The sequence below is a fragment of the Lithobates pipiens genome, unplaced genomic scaffold (genome assembly GCF_037356315.1).
Source record: "Lithobates pipiens isolate NorthernLeopardFrog02 unplaced genomic scaffold, aLitPip1_a1.2 Scaffold_18, whole genome shotgun sequence".
NCBI classification, from domain to species: domain Eukaryota; kingdom Metazoa; phylum Chordata; class Amphibia; order Anura; family Ranidae; genus Lithobates; species Lithobates pipiens.
The window spans coordinates 638859852-638878916 of NW_027507758.1; the positions used below are offsets into that span (position 1 = coordinate 638859852).

General features: G+C 45.6%; 1 protein-coding gene across 1 annotated transcript in view; it reads left to right on the plus strand.

Annotated features, from left to right (window-relative positions):
* Positions 1-19065, plus strand: part of LOC143989910 (uncharacterized) — a 200022-nt gene that overhangs the window by 42296 nt on the left and 138661 nt on the right.

A 19065-nucleotide genomic window follows, 5' to 3' on the forward strand; every position in this document is an offset into this window, starting at 1 on the left:
ATGGAGCCTCTCCTGTCTTCAGGCCTAATTATGGTGTTAAAATCACCTCCAAAGACAACCTGCTGGGACGTAAAAAGGAAGGGCTTGATCTCTGTGAGGAGGCATTTCCTGCCCCATCTTGACTGCGGTCCATAGATATTAATCAGACGCAAGTCCTGCCCCCTAACAGAGACGTCCAAGACCATGCATCTCCCAATCTCTACCTCAATTACCCGCCGGCACGTTACCATATCGGTTTTAAAAAGGACCGCAACTCCGCTGCAGGGCTCAGCCGCAAGAGACCAAAAGGAGGGACCGCATCTCCACTCCCTTTTTGCTAGATGGACATCGGCCAAAGTATTGAGCCAGGTCTCTTGCAAAAATAAAATCTCGGCATCAAACTCGCTGAGCAAAAATAAGGCAATATCACGAGCTCTTGCAGATTTCATGCTGGCGACATTAATGGTCGCCACCTTTATCGGAGTGGGAACTGCCATCAGGGTGATTGGGGTAGTCGTTTCTTAACCTTTGCCACACTCTCATCACCAGAAACAGCTCTCTTCAAACTACATGACTCCCCCTCATCCATGGATGATAAAGAAAAAGATATATCAGACATCCCATCACCTGACAAAACTGAAAAAGGGTTACCAGGAGGAACCCCTCCTGGGTCCGACTCTGAGGAAGAAATAACTACTTTATTTGTCTTCCTCTTCTTCTTTTTCTTCCTCCTAAACGTCTCCCACCCCTCATCATCTGAATCCCCCTCAACAGAGGGTGAGACATGGGATATGGACACCCTTCCATCCGCCCCACCCCCATCCAGCACCCCCACATTCCCCTGACCACGTTTGCGCTGCCGAGGGACAGGGACTGGAGGCTGAGAAGGAAGATCCGCTAAACCTGCCCCCCCAGCAGCCTCCGCTAGTCTGGAGGACCTACGTACAGCAGGAATAGGGACAACCACATGGGGGACAGACTTAGGGACCACATCACTAGAGGGAACAGAATCTGAAACAGAAGGAACTGACACAGGAGGGACAGACTCAGGGACAACATTACCAGGGGGAACAGAACCTGAAACAGATGGAACAGACACAGGAGGGACAGACTCAGGGACAACATTACCAGGGGAAACAGATGGAACTGACACAGGAGGGACAACAACAGTTACAGCGGCCTGATCCTCCTTATCCAGCCTCTGCAGCTCAGCCTCCAATCCTTGCAGGTTATGTAAAGCCTCTGGACACTTACTGTAAGGATGGCCAAGCTGTTGGCACAGATTGCACCGAATTTGGGTACAATCTTTCGCCAAGTGGTCCAGACCCTGGCATAGCGAACACTTTTTACGGGTGCAGGTAGAGGCAAAATGGCCCTTTTCACCACATTTATTGCAGACTTTGGGCTGTCCCTGGTAGAAAATAGTCAGCCGATCTCTTCCCAGAAAAGCTGAGCAGGGCAGATGTTGGACTACATTGCCCAGCACCCCCAGTTTTAGTGACACCGTCCAGGCCCCTGTCCATATCCCATGCTCATCCAGGACCTTCCGCAGTGGAGTGAGGACCTCACCATATCGGCGTAGCCATACTATCAAATCAGCCTCTGGTATGGATTCGTTACGCACCAGGATGGTCACCGATTTTATCAGGGGCTGCCTGGAAATCACCTTTGGCACCAAACCACTCCACTGCGAAAGGCCCTGGCACCTCCTATGTCGCTCCCAAAATAAATCCAACCCCTCAGGTTTTACAAAAGACAAATCAAATTCATAACTCCCCACTGGGCAAATCAAAGCAAAAATATCCACAGCTTTAAACCCCATTTCCAAAATCAACTCTGCCACCCTCCCCCTCACTGGTGGGGTCCCCTCCCCCTCCCACTTGAACTGAACCACATTCCTCCTCCTATACCCACCACCAAACCCCCCTATATTGTGACCACCAATATTTACAGTATTCCCCCCACCCTCCTTGGTGCGACTCCCCACAACAGATGCATAACTCCCCATATTCCTCCCAGCAGAAGAGATATTTGTGTGTTTTGAACTGTCTGAGACATCTTTAGCAGATATCGATTGTACAGATTTGGTCTGTACAATCGATGAGTCTTTCCTCTGAGCAGAGAGAGAAATGTCATTTTTGTTTTTCCCAGCAGTATTAACCCCTTCACCATCACCTCCACCACCCACCACATTCATTGTTTTATCATGACTGTCATTGTTAATACTTGCTGGTATATTCACATGTCCTGCAGTCTTCCCAGCAGTGTCAGTTCCCACTGCTGTGCTGGTGGAATCTTCATCTGGCCTGTTCTCTTCCATCAGGACAGGACTTTCTGCAGAGGACAGTGCAGGCTGGACTGACACATCCATGGCTTCCACTGCACATGGTGCAGTATTCTGACCCCCTCCCCCACCAGAATCAATCAGCTCTGCTGGAACACAGAGAGGCTCAGGTGAAGCAATCACATTGCAGGTGTCAGCCACAGTGTGTGAAACACATGCAGCAAATGTGGTAGTGGAACTACAGGTCTCAGCACATGCGGGTGCAGCAACATCCATGTTCAGGGGATTTGGTGCAGGTTCATCCTCATTCCCTGGCTGATTCTTCTGAACATCCTCCGGGACCTCTGATGGATTATCAGACATTACAAGCTTGTCTCCTCTCAGGGGGGATTCCATCCTCTGGATGAAGGTCAGGGTGCCATTCTCACTCTCAACCCCCTGGCTGGTTGCCGCCGGCGACTCCAAGGCCTTACATGGGGGGAGAGGAGCAGAGGCAGATGGACCCGGGTCATCCATATGCTGAGGCTGATCCACTGAACACGATGAGGACTGGCTGACAAACCTTCTCTCGTTTTCAAACTTTTCTTTAAATGCTCCACTTTTTTCTTTTAGTTTTCCCAACAATAAAGTTTGCTGCTTTACTTTTTCCTCTAATTCCTGTAGCTCAGGCTTCATGGCGGTGCGATTCTTACTCCAGGCCTGGAAGTATTTGGCTTTGAAGTTTTTAAGCTCCACTCTCAAAACTTTAAGTTTCTCCTCCGCTCTCCCAATCGCCCTAAAGCGATTAACAACCTTAAGGCTGAAAACGCTGGCATCCATACCAGGGCCCGGACCCACAGACAGATCCTCCACCTCCTCCTCACTGGGCCCCGTGTCATCAGGGGGATCCATCTCAGGGCCTCCCCCAGGATCAGGCATTATTCCTGGGCCAAGCTAGCAGGCAAGGCCCAGGCTTGAAAAATGGGTGGTTCTCACAGAGAGCTCTTTGGGTGTGTCCTCCTCCTCCTTCCCACTGATCACCAATGTAAGGAACATTCTTCCCACTGATCACCAATGTAAGGAACATTCTTCCCACTGATTACCAATGTAAGGAACATTCTTCTCACTGATCACCAATGTAAGGGACATTCTTCCCACTGATCACCAATGTAAGGAAAATTCTTCCCACTGATCACCAATGTAAGGGACATTCTTCTCACTGATCACCAATGTAAGGAACATTCTTCTCACTGATCACCAATGTAAGGAACATTCTTCCCACTGATCACCAATGTAAGGAACATTCTTCCCACTGATCACCAATGTAGGGAACATTCTTCTCACTGATCACCAATGTAAGGAACATTCTTCCCACCGATCACCAATGTAAGGAACATTCTTCTCACTGATCACCAATGTAAGGAACATTCTTCTCACTGATCACCAATGTAAGGAACATTCTTCTCACTGATCACCAATGTAGGGAACATTCTTCTCACTGATCACCAATGTAAGGAACATTCTTCTCATTGATCACCAATGTAAGGAACATTCTTCTCACTGATCACCAATGTAAGGAACATTCTTCTCACTGATCACCAGTGTAAGGAACATTCTTTCTGCTGACCACCAATGTAAGGGACATTCTTCTCACTGATCACCAATGTAAGGAACATTCTTCTCACTGATCACCAATGTAAGGAACATTCTTCCCACTGATCACCAATGTAAGGAACATTCTTCTCACTGATCACCAATGTAAGGAACATTCTTCCCACTGATCACCAATGTAAGGAACATTCTTCCCACTGATCACCAATGTAAGGAACATTCTTCTCACTGATCACCAATGTAAGGAGCATTCTTCTTACTGACCACCATGACCACCAATGTAAGGAACATTCTTCTCACTGATCGTTCTTTCCGCTGAAGTGTACAGATATATCAGTGTTGTATATAAGGAATAGCTCTCAGTATACAGATATCAGTGTTAGGGAAAGCACTCAGTGTTTAGATGTCAGTGTAACACGTAAGGAAATATCACTAAGTGCTATTCTCTATATATAACTGACATCTATACACTGATATCTGTATACCGAGAGCTATTCCTTATATACAATACTGATATATCTGTACACTGAGGGACACTCAGTGTACAGCTATCAGTGTACCAGGGAATAGCACCTGGTAGATGGGCATTGGGGAAGAACACACAGTGAGCCTGGTTGGTGAGCAGAGACATGCTGTGATTACACACTGACCTGCTGCTGCACACAAGGCAGGTCAGCTGACTGTCCCCGACATGATGATTCCTCTGTGTCCTCACTCTGCAGCCTCCACCTCTCTCGCTGGCTTTCCCCCGCGGCATGGATGTACACTGTGGCCCGGCCCCTCTGCTGAATTCCCCAGGAGGAGAGGTGGCCGGAGCGCCTGTTACTTCTGTCCTTCTCATTGCTTCATGATCGCTCTGTAATCGGCCAGCACCCCAGTCCTTTCATATAGCCTCACTAACTGCAGGCAGGGATGACATCGCTCACTACCTCCACGGTGCATAAACTTCCCCAATCCTTCATAATAAGCTGTGGGCACATCCAAGGGCAGACTGAGCATGGGGCCCCCCTGACTCCGGGGCCCTCGGTCGGCGACCGAGTGACCGAATGGTCAGTCCGCCCCTGCAAACACCACACTGCTAGATGGACCTGTCATCCAATGGTAAGTGTAATGCTAAATACAGAGCAGGCAGCTGAGGTGTAGCCATCTAACATGAACTTCCAGACTCGCAGATTAATCAGGCTGGGTGGTGTAGTTGAGCTAAAAAGTCCATATGCAGCACTAAAAGTGGAAAGTAAATGAAGTCCAAAAGAAATGGTGAGCAAAGATAAACGAAGGAGATAAGACCCTCACACCAGCTTCAGTGTATATTCAAACACACCACCGTGCTCACATCTATTCTTCTTACCAGAAAGCCAGATAAAGCAGGCCTATGGGTATATGGCACATCAAATATCTCCAACTCATAGCGTCATCCACTCTCACACAGTGTAATCAGCACAGGAGCTCTCGGGGTTGAGGATCCTCTGCAGCCTCCACCACCAGTTAACGAATGTGGCATCACCCCCAGTCACAATCAGATGAATGCACCCCAAGAAGGAAATAAAGAGGCGCATTGTGAAGCCCGTACGAGAATGACCTCAAATTTAATTAAAAAAGGGGTACTCGCAAACAACTGGTAAAATCGAGCATAATAGCCCATACACACAAGGAGTTTTTCCTTCAGATTTACCAAAACCATATAATATGAGGTCAAACCTTTAGGAGTTTCAATGTGTATGCAATCAGGCAGGCCCTTGCACTACATGGTTTTGGTAAACCTGAAGGAAAAACTCAGCAGAAAAACTGATAGTATGTATGGGGCATAAGAGATACCTTTTCAAAAGAACCGCAGTTGTAGCGTTCTAGCGTCCCATCGCCTGATGCATTTCAGCCTATGGGCCATCGTCAGAGGTGTGTGACCATGGTGGTGTGTTTGAATATACACAGAAGCTGGTGTGAGGGTCTTACCTCCTTCGTTTATCTTTGCTCACCATATATTGTACATTACAAACTCCTGACCCCTGCACTATATACGCTGTCGTATTTTACACAATTCTGATACTATATAGTCCTATCTGTTGTATCTTATACAATATGTTATACATTACATAGTCCTGACTTCTGCTCTCTCCCCTCCCCCCACTGCTATATATACACATAATTTGTAATCGGAGTCTTCAAGTGGGAAATGCAATATTGTTTAAGAAACAAGGCCTGAGGTGTGCCATGGCCTGGATGGTCAGTATGCCTGAAAAGAGGGCATACCCTGAATGTAAGAATAAGAAAAATACTATGAGTATGAGTGAATAACCTGGGGGAAACGGGTGGGTGGGCACCTAGAAAACCCCAACCCTGGCCCTGACAGAGGAGGAGGGTTATATAGTCTCCGACTCCTCCCACAAATACAGGCTGGCCTACAGCCAGCCTTCTAACTTGTAATCGGAGTCTTCAAGTGGGAAATGCAATATTGTTTAAGAAACAAGGCCTGAGGTGTGCCATGGCCTGGATGGTCAGTATGCCTGAAAAGAGGGCAAAAAGACACCAGTTTAGGTGGGAGAGGGAAGGTAGAGATCCCATCCCTAAAATGACGTATGCCCAAACGCCAACCGTCAGTAACCGGTAAGTATCCGCTGTGAGAGTAGAACCCATCGACTCCAGACCTGGAGATGAGAAGGAACCTCCTTAGAGCCTGCAAGCTACGCAAACCCAATTGAACGTCCCGTGAAGGATAGGATGAGCCTGATGCCCAAGGTGACCCGGACATGAGAATGAACTGCTATGAATGAGAGGATACGTGGGGAAAAGAGAGCAAGGGCTGACCCGAAGAACCCCTACAACACACACCAGAAGAAGCACCGTGAAAACACCCCTTCCCATACCTGGTAAGAGGATGTGAGAGGGTGAGTGGCAAAAATACCAGTGATAGGAGAGGAAACCTGGCTGCCTGATGGATGTGATGGAGTAGATGCCATGGCAAGCATCATCAACATGGCGACACCAAGACAAACTGGTCCCACCGGATGTGAGCAGGTCATGCTACTGCCCGAGACCTCCCAACCGAGACCGAATCCTGAACCGAGGAAGGAGAAACAGACTCCAACCCAGGGGAATAAGTCCCATAGCATGAACCAGCCATGCCCAAAGTGACTAAAGCACCCCCCTCCCCACCTGGAACAAACCGGGGAGGAGCAAAGATGACTGGACCGACGTCCCTGAGCAGTACTCCAGGCAACCTCCTAGACAAGAGATCGGAGCGGAGAGTGGAATCCAGAATGGTGATGACGTCGCCCAACCTACCACCTAAGGACCGTGGCTTGGACACACCCTGAGAGTATGAATCCCAGGGCGGTAACCAGGGCCTCTATGCAACAGGATGTCCACTAAAGAAAATTGTTGTCTGCTTCCAACCTGAGGGTGCGCCCAGTGGCGAAAAGACATCTGTACGTGAGTGCAGGCATGGTTGATATTGGTATGGATGCCAAGACGGCCCAACCTGAAAACGTAACTAGAAGGAAAGACAGACAACCAGACATGAGAACAACAACAACGCCCCTCTGCCTACCTAAGAATGAGAACATGGCAGGAAAGTCAAGACCACAGCACATGAATGAACCTAATGATGAACCCCCCCCCGTGTGTGTGAGTTGAGAAATAGTGAGTTAACCCGAGTAACCTGCAGCGCAGAGACAGGTAATTAACAGAAACTCAGGCCTAGAGTACCCACAGACCGTGGTGGGTAGACGTACAGGTGTGGTGAATGAACATGCATCGTATGACGTATGGTATACAGGCGAGAAGATTGTGGTCAACAATCATTAATAACGAAACCTCAGCCCGTATGGATCTGTAGACGTGACAGATCCCGATGTGCGAGCCCTAGCTAACTGACCCCGGTACAAACATGAACACAGATACGATAAGACATGACAATGAATGCAGACAAACCTAACCAGAATATGTCATAAGTGAACGCCCTTCTGCGAACTCTGAAGCCAAACACAGAGGTTGAAACACCATGACAGAACCACTGAACAGAAACACTCTGACAGAAATACTGAGAAAAATGTCACGACAATGCCATGACAGAAATGCTAAAAGTTAACCTAGGTAGAACAATGACTGAAATCCCGGGGCAGAACGCTATGACAGACATGCTGGCAGGACGCTATGACAGAACTCCAGGGGCAGAACACTGACAGATAACCTGGGGCGGAACACTATGACAGACATGCCGGGCAGAATGATATGACAGGAACCCAGGGGCAAACCACTATGACCGCCATGCTGGACAGAGCGCTTATGACGGAAATACTGGACCGAACGCTATGACGGAAATACTGGACCGAACGCTATGACGGAAATACTGGACTAAATGCTGTGACCGAACCTGGACAGAACGCTATGACAGGAAAGCTAGAAAGAATGCTATGACCGAGAATGCTGGACCAATCGCTATGACAGAATTGCTGGGCCGAACATTATGACAGAAAATGCTGGGCCGAACATTATGACAGAAAATGCTGGGCCGAACGTATGACAGAAAATGCTGGGCCGAACGTATGACAGAAAATGCTGGGCCGAACGTATGACAGAAAATGCTGGGCCGAACGTATGACAGAAAATGCTGGGCCGAACGTATGACAGAAAATGCTGGGCCGAACGTAATGACAAAATGCTGGGCCGAACGTAATGACAGAAAATGCTGAGCCGAACGTAATGACAGAAGATGCTGAACAGAACGCTGTGACAGAAAACTGGACTAAATGCTATAACCAAAACCTGGACAGAACGCTATGACAGGAAAGCCAGATCGAATGCTAAAACAGAAATGCTGGACTGAACGCTGTGACAGAAATGCAGGACCGAACACTGTGACAGAAATGCAGGACCGAACGCTGTGACAGAAATGCAGGACCGAACGCTGTGACAGAAATGCAGGACCGAACGCTGTGACAAAAATGCTGGACCGAACGCTGTGACAAAAATGCTGGACCGAACGCTGTGACAGAAATGCTGGACCGAATGCTGTGACAGAAATGCTGGACCGAACGCTGTGACAGAAATGCTGGACAGAACGCTATGACAGAAAATGCTGGGCAGAACGCTATGACAGAAAATGCTGAACAGAACGCTGTGACAGAAAACTGGACCGAATGCTATGACAGAAATGCTGGACAGAACGCTGTGACAGAAATGCTGGACAGAACGCTATGACAGAAAATGCTGGGCAGAACGCTATGACAGAAAATGCTGAACAGAACGCTGTGACAGAAAACTGGACCGAATGCTATGACCGAAACCTGGACAGAACGCTGTGACAGAAATGCTGGACAGAACGCTATGACAGGAAAGCTAGATAGGATGCCGTGACAGAAAAAGCTGGGCCGAATGTTGTGACAGAAAATGCTGGGCAGAACGCTGTGACAGAAAATGCTAGGCCGAATGTTGTGACAGAAAATGCTGGGCAGAACGCTGCGACAGAAAATGCTGGGCAGAACGCTGCGACAGAAAATACTGGGCAGAACGCTGCGACAGAAAATGCTGGGCAGAACGCTGCGACAGAAAATGCTGGGCAGAACGCTGCGACAGAAAATGCTGGGCAGAACGCTGCGACAGAAAATGCTGGGCAGAACGCTGTGACAGAAAATGCTGGGCAGAACGCTGCGACAGAAAATGCTGGGCCGAACGCTCTGACAGAAATGCTGAGCCGAACGCTATGACAGAAATGCTGGGTCGAACGTTATGACAGAAAATGCTGGGCCCAACGCTGTGACAGAAATCGCAGGCAGAGCGCTGTGACAGAAAATCGCAGGCAGAACGCTGTGACAGAAAATCGCAGGCAGAACGCTGTGACAGAAAATCGCAGGCAGAACGCTGTGACAGAAAATCGCAGGCAGAACGCTGTGACAGAAAATCGCAGGCAGAACGCTGTGACAGAAAAAACGCAGGCAGAACATCGCAAGCAGAACGCTATGACAGAAAAAACGCAGGCAGAACATCGCAAGCAGAACGCTATGACAGAAATACGCAGGCAGAACGCTATGACAGAAAAACGCTGGCAGAACGCTATGACAGAAAAACGCTGGCAGAACGCTATGACAGAAACACGCTGGCAGAACGCTATGACAGAAATAAGCTGGCAGAACGCTATGGAGGAAAACGCTGGCAGCACGCTATGACAGAAAAGCAATGACTAAAGCAGCATCAATGAAAACATAATGCAGCTTGTGTGCCTTAGTGTCACACGTATCCCCAGATACTGTACACTGTGTGTAGGATGCCTATGGTTTTCATTCTGCTACAGTCTCCACAAAGATAAGAAAAAGCTGCAGCTTTTTTATAAAGCAAGGAGTATTTGGAACGAAAATGCCCATGCGAGGGGACGGGGGGGCACAAGCCGGCGGCGGCCGATTACCTCCCCCCCCTCGCCAGGAGAATCGGCGAGTGCACTGCATATGTGGGGGGGGGGGGGGGGCGGGGGCGGCGGCAGCCGACTACCCCCCCTCCCCCGCAAGGAGAATCGGCGGGTGTACTGCATATGTGGGGGGGGGGGCGGCGGCAGCCGACTACCCCCCCCTCCCCCCGCAAGGAGAATCGGCGGGTGTACTGCATATGTGGGGGGGGGGCGGGCGGCGGCAGCCGACTACCCCCCCTCCTCCCGCAAGAGAATCGGCGGGTGTACTGCATATGGGAGGGGGAGGGGGCGCGGCCAATCATCTCCCCCCCCCCCCCACGAGGAGAAACAGCGGGCGCTCCGTACCTGCGAGGGGAGAAGGGGAGCCGGCGGCGGCCGGCTACCTCCTCTCCCCAGGAGAATCGGCGGGCGGAGCAAAAGGCACAAATTGGGAGGGAGCAGCCGGAGCCAGCCGACCCACCTCTCCCCCAATGGGAGAAAAGCCACGAGGAACCCTGTACCTGTGGAGAGGGTGGGCGGGGAGAGAAAGAAGCAGAGACAGGAGAACGTGGGCGGACAGCACAATGCCCATGAGTGAGAGAGGAGCTGGCCGATCACCCCCCTCTCCCCCACACCAGGAGAAACGGAGGACAGGCTGACGGAGCGATACACATGGGGAGAGAGAGGCGCTGGGGGTAGCCGAACACACTCTCCCCTCCTCCCATGCCGGAAGAAAACGCCGAGCGGGACCACCCCCCCCTGGAAGCCGGCAGGGACGAAGAGAGGAGCGTAGTGGAGGATAGATTGACCGGCCTCCTCCTCCCTCCCCCCCATGAATGCCGGCTGCCAGTGCCTCCACCTAGAAAACCCCAACCCTGGCCCTGACAGAGGAGGAGGGTTATATAGTCTCCGACTCCTCCCACAAATACAGGCTGGCCTACAGCCAGCCTTCTAACATGTATTCTCTTATGTTACACCCATTTCCTACCAGCTGGATATTTTGCAACTGATAATTTGATTGGAGCACAGACTTTTACATGGTGCTAATAATGCGATAACATCCTGGTAGGAGATTCAGAGGACCCATTTACTAGTTACCTTGAGGGGGGAATTGTAAGATCCTCAGAGACAAAGCTGCCTGATGAACCAGTTTAGCCTGGGGGTGATAACAAGGCTTTTTAAAGCATCTGAGGTAGAATAATCAATTCAGACCAGCCAAAGAGTTGTGAATTTGTCAAATGTATCGTTATCAAAAGCTATCATCTCTTCAATTCGCATGATGTCATTGACCACTGAAACCCCGGGGGGTGTGTGCTGAGCATGGAGGAGTGAGGAGGCTCGTGTGAGCGGTGACCGTGCTTACAGACAGCGTGTATTACACAGCAGCGGACCGGAGAGACTCTCTGTTCATGCCGGGCCGTGGGCGGAAGACAAAGCAGCTGAATGCTCCTGTCCGCTCATATATCACGAGGTATCTGGTGAAGAGCGGAGGGGGTACAGCGGTGGAGGAGGAGGAAAAGCTAAAGACTAGGACGGTGAAGAGCGGGGGAAGAGAGGAGAGTGGCGTGACAGCTGACACAGCTAAGATCATTAAATCCTCGCAAACCCCGGCATGTGATACTGCATTCCTCTCTTCAAAGACTGTTTTGTATACTGGCATTAACCCTATGCAGAGCTGGGACACAGAGGAGATAGCGAAGGCTAAAGATATCCCTGCACAGACGGAGAAGTGCATAAGAGGAGGACGGCTGGATCAAAACGAAAGTGAAAGGTCAGTCTTGTATCCACTTTCAGATAATATCCCTGCCTCAGTCCAGAAAATGTCAGAAACAGACCGGCAGATATATCAGGCACCAGTAACAAGCACAGATTTAAAAGAGATGGGAGGAGGGGAACAGGGGCTTAGACAGTTGATTCAAGCCCTACCCACAAAGGATGATATACAGGCATTAATGTGTAATCTGCTGGGTCCATTAAAGGAGGAAGTGGGTGAGGTACGGAAGAAAATAGAGGCAATAGACTATAAATTGCATAACTGTGAATTATCCCAAAATAAAGTAGAAATACGGATGGAAGAACTAGAGAAAAAATGTATAGAGCAATCGCAGAGAATGACTACTATGCAGCTACATTTGGAGGAATTTGAGAATAAAAGCAGAAGGAATAATCTGCGGATAAAAGGTATTACAGAAACGGTGTCAGCTACAGAGCTAAGAGGAGTATTACTGAATATTTTTAATGAACTGCTGGGTAATCCCCCTGATACGCAGATTGAGCTTGATCGTGTGCATAGGATTCCGGTGTCTCAGAAAATAGCCATGAAAGCTCCCAGGGACGTTCTCTGCAGAGTACACTTTTATAAAACGAAAGAGGAGATAATAAGAGCGGCTTGGAGAAAGAGCCCAGTCGAGTTTGATAAACATGAGATACAAATCTATTCAGATCTTTGCCGACAGACGAGAGACAGACGCCGAGTGTTGAAGCCATTATTAGATCATGTGCTACTTAAGGGGGCAACATATCGATGGGGGTACCCAATTTCATTGATAATTAAAAAAGAAGGACTAATGTTTTCTCTATACGACCATAAGCAGTTACCCGATTTGTTTCAATTTCTGGGATCAGAGATGATTGAGATACCTAACTGGAAAGACCCCTTGATAATAGGAGAAGAGAAAGATTTCCCGAATAAAAGGAAGAACAGAATGGTAGAAAGGAGGGACCAATCAGAGGGACCAAGCTGTGGATCACCAAAGTGAAGCTGAAGTAGAAGAAGTAGAAGAAAAGATAGACCCTGTATTAAGAGGCAAAGGACCTCCTCCCCCAATTAACTTTTTGCTTTTGGGACTCCCCCTTTCTTTATTTTTCTATTTATTTATTTATTTATTTTTTCTCCCCGAGAAATATTATCTCTGGGATTTGTGTGTTTATTTTTTTGTATTTTTTATTTCTTTTTTTTTTTTCTCCTCCCTCCCTGCGTCTCAGAGGGGTAGATGGTGGCATGTATTGCTGTGTGGTGGAAAGAGGCAATGTGTATTTTTTTATTTTTTTTGCACGAATAAGGAATATGAAACGTAGATGAAGGGCGATAATAGAGTATATTATATAATTTTTTTTTTTTTTTTTTTTTTTTAGTTATTTATTTATTTATTTATTTATTTATTTATTTATTTATTTTTTTTTTTTGTATGATACACATATAAAAAGTAGAGTGATCTAATAGGATTTTTTACAAATGGAGAAGTGGGTATGGTAGGTTAAAGGGACTGGGAGGAGGGTGGGATGGTAAAATGGAAGCGTGAGATAATGTGTGCACTCTGATATACACGGTTTTGGATTTATGTTAAGGGATGTGGTAGGGGGAGGGGATGGGAAAGGAAACTATAAGTATTTTTGTGGTTTATGTATGTATATATATGTGTATGTATACATATATGTATGTGTATATATATATATATGTATATATTTTTTTTTTTTTTTTGTGATTGCACGGATATGACACAAATGACACAAAATGTGGATTGATTTAATAGGACTCCCTTGGAGGGGAGAAGTAGGATGGGGAAGTAGAGTGAATAGAGAGGGGGGTGAAGGTTTATTCGGTTTTGGAGGGTGAAGGGGAGGGGATGGGGGAGGGGAGGGGGAGATTGTGTTTTGTTTTTTTTTGTTTTTTTTTTTCTCCTGTTTTTTTTTTTTTTTTAGTAGAGTGATCTAATAGGACTTCTTACAAATGGAGAAGTGGGTATGGTAGGTTAAAGGGATTGGGAGGAGGGTGGGATGGTAAAATGGAAGTGTGAGATAATGTGTGCACTCTGATATACACGGTTTTGGATTTAAGATAGGGGATGTGGTAGGGGGAGGGGATGGGAAAGGAAATTATAAGTATCCTTATGGTTTATATATATATATATATATATATATTTTTTTTTTTATTTTTTTTTTTGATTGCATGGATATGACACAAATGACACAAAATGTGGATTGATTTAATAGGACTCCCTTAGGGGGGAGAGGTGGGATGGGGAAGTAGAGTGAATAGAGAGGGGGGGGTGAAGGTTTACTCGGTTTTGGAGGGGGAAGGGGAGGGGAGGGGGAGATTGTGTTTTGTTTTTTGTTTTTTTGTGTCCCCCGCACATCCTACCCTCCTGCCCTCCCTTTCCTGTTGATAGCGGGGGGGGGGGGGGGGGGGGTTGAGGGGAGAGTAATTTACTTAAGGAAAAGAAGAGAGGGGTAGCAGTAGAAATGATGAGGGGGAGGAGGGAGAGAAGGGAGAGAAGATGGGAAAGAGAAAGAGAAAGGGAAAAGAAATAAAGGGGAAGAATAGAGATAATATGTGAAAAGTAAAGGATTAAGTAAAGATAATGATAAACATCATGTCTATGTTAACAAGAAAAAGATGAATGTGGTAGAAAAATAATTATTGTTAGTGTGGAGAACGCTGGTTGTGGGCGCGGTTCACTTGCTCCTCTTTTGCTCACTAACACCCCCATATTAAACGCCTCTCCTCCAGGTGGAGGAAAAGTCGGAGGCGTTGGGTTTTTTTTTTTTTTTTTTTTTTTTTCTTGGGGGACAGCTCCGGATATAGTATCTGTCTCTCATTTATCTGAAAGAAGGGGTTGTTTTGGGGCGTGGATTGGGTTTTATTTTTATATATTTATTTATTTTTCGTCTCCTCTCTTTTTCCCTCCCCCCCCCCCCCGAACTGACAATAAAAATGACTAAAATAAGTTTCACATCATACAATGTTAAGGGACTAAACACCCCAGAGAAACGTACACGATTAATAATGGAGTTGAAAAGATTTAAATCTCAAATAGTTTTCTTACAGGAAACTCATTTTAAAAAGGATAGGATCCCTTGGAGTAAAGGTCACTATTTCCCCTGGGTATATCATAGCACCTCACAGAACTCGAAATCCTGTGGGGTATCTATTTTAATAGCAAGACAGACACCATGGAAGGAACAAGGGGTATACATGGATGAGGAAGGTCGCCTCCTGATAGTAAAAGGTACATTGGGCTGCCAAAAAGTGACATTGGTAAATATATATCTGCCAAATGAAAACCAAGTAACCTCTCTAGAAATCTATTTACAGATTATTCAACAACATAAAGAGGGAATACTAGTGTTAGGAGGCGACCTAAATATGGCTTTGGATCCAATAAAAGACACATCAAAAGGCTCGTCTCATCTATCTTATGTCAAATTAAGGAAAGTAAAGAGAATGATGCAAGAACTGCAGCTGATCGACAGCTGGAGGGCTGTTCACACACAGAGCAGAGATTATACTTTTTTCTCGGCAAAATATAAATCTTACTCTAGAATTGACTATATTTTAATCTCCCAGAATGTGATTACATCCCTAGTGGAAGCCTCAATTGGCCTATTTACACTATCAGACCACGCCCCGACGAGTTGTGTGATTGAATTAGGGGAAGCTGAACCAAGGGAATGGCAATGGAAGTTAAATGAAACATTACTAAAGGATAGTGAATATAAGGTTAAATTAGAACAAGAACTGGATGTTTTTTTTGCAACAAATAAAGTAGGAGAAACAACACCTTTTTGTATATGGGAAGCACATAAATGTGTCATGAGAGGAATATTTATATCCATGGGAGCACATAGAAAACGCAGAATGAATGAAACGATTGATAACTTGCTTAAAGAGATTAGGGAACTAGAAACAGTACATAAAAAATCACAAGCACAATTAGTAGAACAGAAATTAGAGGGTCTGCGTGAAAAATTAAATCTCCAATTAATAGATAAAGCGAAAGCAAAGCTAACTCGAGGGAAACTGAGATTCTATGAATTTGGGAATAAACCAGGGAGACTGTTGGCAAACGCCCTCAGAGAAAGCACAACTAGGAATTCAATTACACAAATTAAGACACAGAGAGATGAAATGGTTAATACATCGGAGAAAATTGCTCAGGTATTCAAAGAATACTATGAGAAGCTATATCAGTTGGAAAAGAAGTCTATGTTGGCAGAGGAGTTAAAAAAAGGAGAGATCGCTAGAGAATATATTGAAAGGACAGAAATGCCAAAAATAACAGAGGAAATGGCCAGAGAAATAGATGTACCAATCACTCTAGAGGAAGTTGCAAAAGCATTAAAAATATTGAAATTAGGTAAATCACCAGGTCCAGATGGATTTACTTTGTCATATTATAGAATGTTCGCGGAGAAATTGGCTCCGAGATTCGTGGAAGCCTATAATTCAATACGGGAAGGGAAGCAAATTCCAACAGAAACGTTACTGGCGCATATAACAGTAATACCGAAAGAAGGAAAGGATCCCTCTCAGTGTCCCAGCTACCGACCTATTTCGTTGTTGAATGTGGACCTTAAATTGTTCACAAAAATATTAGCCATGAGATTGATAAATTTGATACCGGAACTAATACACCCAGATCAAGTGGGATTCGTCCCAGGGAGAGAAGGAAGAGAAAATACGCAACGAGTGGTGAACACAATTTACCTGGTACAAAAATTGCATAAGTCAATGGTGATAGTATCTGCGGATGCAGAAAAAGCGTTTGATCGGGTGGATTGGATATTCTTAAAAGCAGTACTACAACATATAGGCCTGGGGGAGGGGATGCTGAGATGGATCCTAAACTTATATTCAAAACCAAGTGCTAGGGTGAAAGTGAATGACAGATTATCAGAGCCATTCTCCATTTTAAATGGAACACGCCAGGGATGTCCCCTCTCACCCCTGATATTCATTTTGACAATAGAACCTTTTTTAAGGAAAATACGTGCCAATGTGGATATCAGGGGGGTAAAAATAAAAAATGAAGATCAGAAGTTGGCAGCTTATGCAGATGATTTGATCTTTTTTGTAACGTCCCCAATTACATCTCTCCCATCTTTACTAATGGAGCTACGAGAATATGGGAAAATATCCAACTTTAGAATAAACTATGGAAAATCGGAGGCAATGGGAGTAGAGATGGATTCGCCTCAGTTGCAAGCAGTGTCCACGCAATTTGATTTTAGATGGACGAATTCATATATAAGTTACTTAGGAACAAAAATGTCAAAAAATCTAAATTAACTGTTCGAACTTAACTATATCCCACTGGAAAGACAGATCAAAAGTGATCTTCAAAAATGGGACAAAGAGATTTTTACATGGTTCGGGAGAACCAATATTATTAAGATGAATGTGATGCCCAGACTGTTATACATAATTCAAACTATACCAATTAAGATCCCTTCAAGTTTGTTTAAGGATCTTAGATCAAGATTTATGAAGTTCATCTGGGCTGGGAAACCAGCAAGAGTACGTCGAGATATTTTAGTACTCCCCAAAGGAAAAGGAGGGATAGGACTTCCAGATCCAATAAAATACCAGGAGGCCTCACACTTAACTAGAGTAGTGGAATGGTGTAGGCTTAAAAACGAAAAACCGTGGATACAGACAGAACAAGCAGCGACAGATATCCCATTGGAAGGATTAGTGTGGATTCCAGATACAGAAATACCAATGGGATTGAGAAAACATCCAATACTAGGGGAGACATTACGAATAACTAAAAGAGTATTCAGGAAAACATCTATTTCAAGAATTCCCAGTCCGCTCCTTCCTATCCTTGGTACCCCAGCATTTCTACCGGGAATGACAGATCCAAAGTTTAAAACAATACAAGATAGAGGTATGAGTAGAATTTGTCATTTCTCGGTAGGCAACCGGTTAATGACTAAAAAAGATATTGAAAAAGGAATGACATTAGGATTAGACCCTTTCAGAATGAGGCAATTAGAAGCCTTTATTAGATCTAAATCAAAGGTATACGTAGAAATAAGGGCATTGACTGAGTTTGAAGAGATCTGTTTGAAAGGAGAGGAACTGAGACATCTGATGTCTTATTTTTATAGTATGTTAATAGAACAGGAGACTTCACAAGATTTGCCCTTTTTACAGGCTTGGGAAAGAGATTTAGGGACTACGTTTTCCCCAGAACAAAAGGATAAGATGCTGTTGTTTAATCAAAAGGCCTCGATGGCAAGCAGATATCAAGAAGGGGGATACAAGATCCTTACTAGGTGGTATAGAACACCAAAAGTGTTACATCAAATTTACCCCCAGATATCAGAGACATGTTGGAGATGTCATGGAGCAGAAGGAACATTATTACATATATTTTGGGAATGTCCAAAAATTAGAGTGTTCTGGGAGATGGTAGCCGATACTATTGTAAGGATTACAGGAATTGACCTGGGAGATAAACCGGCAACTTTTCTGCTGCTGGACATCCCAATGGCAATAGAAAGATTCAAAAATTCTTTGCTGAGACATTTATTGATAGCAGCATGTATCCCGGTTCTGTGGAAAAAAAGCAACCCTCCAGCTAGAGCACAGTGGTTTCAGAGAATTGCAGAAATCCAACAAATGGAAAATTTAACAATGACAATGAGAGATCAAGACGAGAAATATCAGAAGATCTGGGCTCCATATCTAAATTATAGAGAAAGTATGATGTGAAACATTTCGAAATATGATAGAGCAGGCGGGTGGTGGTGGGGGGGGGGGGGGGGGGGGGGGAGTGAGGGGGGGGATTATAGTGAAAATTCAAACTTTTTTTTTTTTTTTTGTTTGTATATTTATTTATTTATTTTTCTGGGAGGGAAGGGTGAGGGAGGGGGGAGGATGACGTGGAATTGAGGTATGGATTGAAATATTATAAGACTGTTATAGCTGTTAAAGAAGTTGTAGATGTAAAACGAAATGTAATGTGAAATCTATGGAAAGAAAAGATGAAAAAATAAAGAATTTATAAAAAAAAAAGAAACCCAGGAAGATAAAGGAGGGGTGGTAGTG